This window comes from Carassius carassius, chromosome 8, assembly GCF_963082965.1.
Source record: "Carassius carassius chromosome 8, fCarCar2.1, whole genome shotgun sequence".
NCBI lineage: Eukaryota > Metazoa > Chordata > Actinopteri > Cypriniformes > Cyprinidae > Carassius > Carassius carassius.
In genome coordinates, this window is record NC_081762.1 from 31,726,688 (window position 1) to 31,734,791 (window position 8,104).

Below are 8,104 nucleotides of genomic sequence, written 5' to 3' on the forward strand. Positions count from 1 at the left end.
CATCTTCCATTCGGTCATCATTCCAACGCATCAAGCCCTCAAGGAGATAGGCCTGAAAATGCGCATCGCTGGCACTGGTTCCTAAAAGTTAAATAATATTAAAAAATATATAAAAAAGGGTTTTATATGTCACATATGTACAATATATGTACTACACATAAGGTGCTCTGAAGTAACTTGTATACTACATTTAATAGAGTTGTGTAACTAAATTAAAAATGATTGTCACTTATTCCTGTATTACTAGTGACTTGTTAGTCAAGACAGCTTTGTCAATGCTAATGACATTAAAAAGTAATTGTAATGTAGAGTGTGACATTTATTAATGCGGCATTACTTTAAAGTGATGGAAGCAGTTACAGTGCTTATATTTTCTACAGAAAAATAATAATCCATATGCATGTAATACCTGGAATAAAACGGTTCAGGTGGAGGTGGAACGACTCCAAGGAGGTAGAGCCACGAGCACACCTGTAGCAGCACAGCTCCACGCTGCCTTTCTTCAATGTCCCTGTCTTCATGTACAGCAGAAAGTCCTCTGGGTCTTGTATACACTGGACGTGCTTGCGCTGTTCCTTCCATATCTGCTGGATCCGTTCGTGGTCCAGCAGAGGAACTCCCAGGGTGTCCTTCCCATCCGCACTGTCAAACTGATCAATCAGTGACCCAATCAATCTGGCGGTCTCCTCCACCCCCCTGGTCCTCCTCCGGCAGTGCAGTGCCAACTCCCTCTGGGTAATGCGAGCACTGACCGCCTTTTCTGAGATGTGGCCAGTCTTCTTTGCCGCCAGGTCACTCTCTTTTGCAGAGCGAAGAGCAGCCACATCCTCTGGATCCCACTGAAAGATGCACGTGGACAGACGTGCCATGAAGATCCCGTAGAGTGGATGAGCCTCTGTCGTGACACCAGCAGCAAATCGCCGCATGAAGTGCCAGATGTCGAGGCGCACTACAAGCTCATCCCACTCCGAAAACATGATCTTCACCCGCGATTGGCCATACTGCCTGCAGCAGTCCCTGTCCACGTACATCACTTTTGGGGCTGCCTCTCCTGCCTCTCGGTAGCGTTTCATCAGACCAGCTGCCAGCACAGAGACAAGGACCTGGCAGTGTTCATTTCCGACATTTGTGCACCAGGCAGCTGTTCCTGAAGCAGCACCGGCAAGTTTCTTTGTAACCTATTGGGAAAAATAAAAGATGTGCTCTTTATGTATGCACATCACACACATATCCATATCTGGCAAAGTTCTGGATATAAACAGGGCTTTGATACCTTTTTTGTCGAATCCATCTTGAGAACACAGCCAAAGACAGATGTTAATTTGGCCTTGACCTCGTGCAGTCGCCCCAGAACATCCCTGGCATACACGGCTAACAGCCACTTAGGTTTAGGCAGGGCAGGTAAAAGTGGAGGATCAGCAAACACAGGAGGCTGCACAAGGGAGGACCTTGTGAATGGTTCGCAGGCAGTCAGGTACTGCAAGACACGCTGTGTCCATGCCTCACTGTGCTGTTCCATCAGCTTCCTGTAAAGCTGAGTCACACTGTTGCCCAGTGTCCTCTCCCTCATCATCCTCAGCACCCGGTTGTCACATGGGTATCTAAGGAAGCAACAGTATAATCATGCAAATGCTTTAGTTGGTAAAAAATAACCCATATAAAAGCACCTAATAATGAATGATTGTCATTATGAATTACCTGTATGTCAGCAAAGCTGGAAACTGACTGCGGTGGCCCATATCCAGCTGTCCTAGGATGTCCTCAGACCAGGCAGGATATTTCTTTTTGCAGCGTTTGCACTGCAGATACTCAGTGGCAAGGTCATACCACCCGTCGATGTCCAAGACCTTACGCACGGTGCAGTAAATTCCTGCCGCTGTTAGTCTGTGCTTACCACAGTCTGGGCGAACACAGACAAGAGGAAATAACCACATCTTCAGCGGCATCCATAAGAAAAGGGGCCGACAGAAGAAGAGGTCAGGTGAGGCAGGGGGCTGAGTGTTTATTAAAGGGGGCTGAGGAGGATACCACCAAAGTTTCAGCTGGGACACTAGTTCTGACTTGCCGGTTCGTGGGTTGGCCTTAAATAGTGTGTTCCGGATCCACTCATGCTGGAAAGGTGGAAGTTGATCTTTCCAGTGACTTGGAAGCTCAGCTGGTGGCTGGCGATGTGAAGGAGCTGGTGCCTTGGCAGTTTCCACTGATGGAGATGGACCAGCACAGTCCTCTGAGTGAATAGTAAAAAACAATAAGGATGACTGTTGCATTTGATAGTAATATGCCATAAATGCAGCGCACAAACAGCCTGCAAAGCACAATTTTTGGACAAGTATTCATAATTATTATGTTATATTTAGGAACGAGAGTGAAGAAAGTGGTACTAGTGTTAAGGAAGCAAAGAACACAGCATACACTATATTAATTTAAGGAGAATGGAATCAGTGCAGCTCACTGAGAATGAGGATCAGATGGAATGGATGAAGGAAAATGTGGTGTGATGAATTAAGTGTAAAGCAACGAAGCCCACGGACATGAAGCATACACACAGATAGAGTAAGGAAAAACTGTTCCTCTAATCATTAGAACAATGAATTTCCACCATCCTGTCTGCTCAGGGAGAGCTGAAGAGTGTGTGAGAAGAGCAAGCGGTGTGAAAAAGTTATCTGGTGATTATCTAACAACGGGTAAGTTCGGAAACGCAAATAAATACACTGACACCTTGAAAAATCCTTACGGTTTTGAAGAAGTGCACTCAAAGAAAGCATCCCGCTTGAGGCATGATATGATATAGTTCTGTATTGTAAACAAAACATATTTTAAAATGTTGATTATTTTCCCCCAAGAAATAACGCTTCTCAGTGTGTTTTCACAAAACATTCTTGTAATATGTGCATTTGTGTCATATGCCACACCTGTATTTAGCTGTGCTTCACATTGTGATGCAGCAAATACCAGCTCCTCATCGTCATCTTCAGCAGTGGGAACAGACTTGCCTGGAGCACAAATGTTAAAACTATCATTGTGAACAATACACAGAGACAAACATATGTAAGATGGTGCTTACTTACCAGTAGCGAAAAGCTGCATGGGGGGCAAATGTTTGGCTGGGGGTTCTGCTGCTGGAGGAGGTAAAGTGGACTGCAATAATGGATCTGGAAACGGCAAGTTGACAAGTTTGCCATAATGATAAATTAATATATGTAGAAATGCTGTAGGTAAAATTCTATATTCACACTCCTACTCACAGGGTTTAACTGGTGATGTGAGTTTTTTCGCCAGCTGTGAAGGCGACAAATTTTTGCCACGTGCCAACATCGCTTTCACAGTTGCGGTCTTCTGTACACCAGTTTGGATAGCTGCAGGTGGAGGTGTAGTGGTTGCAGAAGCACTGGAGGTTGCAGCGTGAGGTGCAGGCTGACGTACGCTGGTGCCCACAGCAGAAGCCCGTCTTTTCAGGACATATGTCTTGAAAATGGCCATGTTGGTTTTGGGCCTGGCATCTGCCTTAACGAGGTACCTGATGAGTGCTTGAGCCTCCTTACTCTGGTCCTCATAAACATCTTTCATGGACCGGCCCTGGAAGTCACCAAACTCCACCATCAAGCAGCCCTGGTCTCCAGTTGCCCGGGCTTCTGCCTGCATTTCCTGCTTCCTCTGATACTTCTCCACTTCTTCTGCCATCTCTCTAATTTGAGAAGAGTACTGTAGGAACAGTTGTTTATTTTCTGACAGGGGTGTTGTCTGCGCCGTCTCATTGGAAATGCTGAGCACCAAATACACGGCATACCCCAGAGAGTTTTCCAGGAGCCATCTAAATCTCTGGCCCTGGTACTTCCCAAACTGAAGTTTGCAGTGAGCCAGTACCAAAAACTGGTCACTGGGGTCTCCACCGTTTGTGCTGACAAAAGTACTGGCCTCTGACAGCACCTCCTCCTTAGGTTTGGCCCTTCCAGACTCCACATTTTCAAGGCGCCTCGCCTCCGCCGAAGGTGCCATGAGGAGTCGGCTTGATGTTGCCGATTGCCGTTGAAAAGAGGCATATGCATACATTTTCTGAAATGAAAATCAGAAAAAGACTACTACCTTTTGCAATCTATAAGACACCTGTATGTTAGGTGTGTAACAATAATTTAACAAGCTACGCATAAACTATATTACTGTGGTAATAAACATGGCCATGACATAAACTGTCCTGAAGATGAGTTTTCTACAAAGGACAGGAATCCCTGACATATAAAATATGTAACGTCAATATGAAGTCTGAAATGTCCTTTTATTTTCAATGCTGTCATCTTAAACCATGATTACACACACACCAGGCTACAAAATATTACATTAAATATATCATACTTCAAATGTTGTCATCTTACCCCAGGGTTACACCAGGTGCTTTTACCTCTTAAAATCTTAGCCATTTTTCTGTGTTTTTAACTTTCTGGTCTACCTAAATTAAAATGAGCACTATTCCCACATACTTTGGCCCATATGGATACATTTGGCCTTTTTTTGTTTGTTTTTAGTTAAGACTCTCAATGTTTTTTTATAAAAAAAGTCATTATTATTACATTATTTTAGAAAATATCAATTATTTCTTGGTAAATGCAGTTTTCCATATCTCCACAACAATTTGGTAACGATTTTTACAATTAAAATGTGTGTGTGTTATTATGTGTTAATACCAAATATAAATGTAAATAGTTTAATCATTATTTTCATACATAGGGCCCAGAAACCATGATTTCTTAGACAATAAACACATCATTGTTGGCAGTAGCATAGCTTAATTAGCTGACGGTCGATAAATTTAACTTATCTGATCATTTATCATGTGAAAAGTTACAGGTTCACAGGTACTGAAGAAAGCATGAACTGTACACGCTAGCTAGCTATACTGACACGATTCATTTACCAAAAATACACACTGTATATGAACAAATAATGACCAGTTTTCAATGAATAAAGTAATAGCTTTACCTTTAACAAAGATGACAACAACGCCGATTGGTCAAAAGGAGGCCACAGGAGAGAAACGCGATTGATCAAAAGTAAGCCACGGAAGAGAAACGCGATTGTTCAAAAGTAAGCCACAGGCGAAACGCGATTGGTCAAAAGTAAGCCACAGGCGGAACGCGATTGGTCAAAAGTAAGCCACAGGCGAAACGCAATTGGCTCATGTGGGCTTACTTTGGGCTTACTTTGGTTCAGTCGGTGGGAAGCAGTAGGCGCGAGAGGTAGCGTGATCGATGCCCGCATTCTCCAAGTTGGCTCCTGCCCTTTTACTCACACATCCCTAGATCAGTGGTTTTCAATCCTGTCCTGGAGGCATCCCTGCCCTGCACATTTCGCATTTCCCCTCATCTAACACACCTGTTTCAAATCATCAGCTCATTAGTAGAGACTGCAAGACCTGATTTGGGTGTGTCTAATAAGGGAGACATACAAAATGTTCAGGGCAGGGGTGCCTCCAGGACAGGTTTGAGAACCACTGCCCTAAAGAGACAGACTGAGCATCGATGCAATGCGGCCACACTCTCTACGTTAGCTTTTTTTGGGCTCACAGCTGCCAAAAAGTATTTCAGACATGGTCCTGTGCAAATTGGTTGCAAAACAGTGCCATTTTACGCACAGTTCCCTAAAGCAGTGGTTTTCAAACCTGTCCTGGAGGCACCCCTGCCCTTCACATTTTGAATGTTTCCCTCATCTAGCACACCTGTTTCAAATCATCAGCTCATTAGTAGAGACCGCGAGACCTTATTTGGGTGTGTCTAATAAGGGAGACAATAAAAATGTGCAGGGCAGGGGTGCCTCCAGGACAGGTTTGAGAACCACTGCCCTAAAGAGACAGACTGAGCATCGATGCAATGCGGCCACACTCTCTACGTTAGTTAATTTTTTTGGACTAAAAGGTGCCGAAAAGTATTTCAGACATTGTCCTGCGAAAACTGGTTGCAAAATAGGCAGGGCACCAGAAACATCTGAGACACAACAGGGGCAGTGGGTGTGTCAGGAACCAATGGGTGTGGTGCTGTCGGCCTGGGACAAATTGGCCTTAACTGGGTGGACGTGGCTGAACGCTGAGGGTGTACGGCTGATGGCCAGATTGAAGTTGCTGTGGCAGATGTACAGGTAGCTGAGGGCCCAATCTTTCTAAACTTGGTCTTTGCCTGTCCAGCTGTGTCTGGTGGCATCTGGTAGGTATGCAATTGGTGGCTATATTGTGGAGGCACAACAGGCTGTACTCGTGCACAGGTGCAGCTACATTGGGCACTGGTGCAGCTGAAGGAGCCTGGAAACTGGGAACTGGTGCAGCTGGTAGAACTGGTGGACCTGAAAGGATTAAGTCATCTGATGCCACAAGATTTGCCACTGTGGCTTCCTCTCCAAAGAAATCAATGAAACCCTCATCCCTTTCCACTTGCTCCTCCACATCTATCTCCTCCAGCAAATGAGAGGTCCTCTCAGAGGTAGGGCACATGTCCTCCAGGGGCTGACTATTCTGCCTCAACAAGTACTGTACTCCAATGAGCTCTCCTGAGGAAATATTTGTAACAGAAAACGTTTTTAATGGAAATTATGCAGAAAGGTTTATTCAGAAATGCAGTAAATATTTTGTTGTCCACTTCTGTATGAACAATATATATCTAATTCAGAGGGTATCATAAAAAGACAGGATTACTCTATATTCTACTATGTATTTTATTTTCTCCCCTAAAAACCTAGAACACAGAATAATGTACAAATATTCTGGTAGTATAATTTTTCTCTGATATGTCAAAATTACATTATTACTGTCCAAAAGCAATTGTAATTTTAACAAAAACATGCTACATCAAGAGCTGCATTTATCAAAATATTTTTACCTGTGTATACTGCAGGTCGAGTGAAGCTTGGGACCAATTTCCTGCCATACAACTTATTGTAGTTCTCATTGACAGAGTAAACCAGCTCCCCTGTGTAAGAGCGCAGAGTTGAACCTTCATCTGCAACAGCAGCTTCAGCCCGGTCCTGATTCCAGCGTAATAAACCTTCCAGGAGATAAATCTGGAAGTTCAGGCTGTTTGCGCTGTTCCCTAGAAAAAGAAATAGAAAGCCAAATATTGCTTTGAGAAAATGCAAAACAGAAAATTTAATCTGCAAATATCTTGATAAACATGAATTAGTGGCAAAATGTGGTATATTCTGACATGACAAACCTGGAATAAATCTGCTTAGGTGGCAGTGAAATGATTCCAGGGATGTGGAGCCTCTGGCACAACGATAGGTTTTTAGAACCACCCCACTCTTGTTTGTAGTTCCAGTTTCAGTATAGAGCGGCACATTTGGAGGATCTTGGATACAGGTGACGTGCCGCCTCTGGATATTCCAGATGTGCTGCATTCTCACACTGTCAAGTAGTGGAACACCAAGAGCATCATCAAGAGTGAGATCCCCTGCATCCCACTCAAAAATACAGGATGACAGCCTAGCCATAAAAGTAGGGTACAACTGGTGGGCATCAGTGGTGCACCCTACTGCCAGACGTCGCATAAAATGCCAAATGTCTAGGCGGACGATGACATCGGGCCAGCCGCTGAACCGCCTCTTCAATTTAGTCTCTCCCACTGTCTTGCAACAATCACAGTCCACATAAATGACAGTGGGAGGATCAACACCAGCACTCCGGTATCGCTCCATGAGCCCTGCAGCCATGTGGTTTAACCCAGCCCCTTCATTCGCAGTCAGGACACTCATCAGCACCTGACCTATCTCATTGCCCACTGAGGTAAGCCACTGTGCTGTGCCTTTCGCAGGCCCGCTCAACTTCTTGGTGATCTGAAAGAAACAATAAGCATAGCAAATAATACAACAGGCATCCAAATCAGTTACACTGAAAAAAATAAAGCTCTCTCGGTTTAAAAATACATTATAGATAAGGGTACAGTCAAGTAAGCAGCTTATCTGACCTTCTTAGTTGAATCCATTTTTAAAATTGATCCATACGTGGATGTTATGCTGGCCTTTATGTGATCGAGCCTGTTGAGAATGTCCTGACTGTATACAGTGAGGAGCCATTTGTAGCTGGGTACTGAAGCAAGTGGTGGTGGCTCCTGGAAGTGCACCGGAT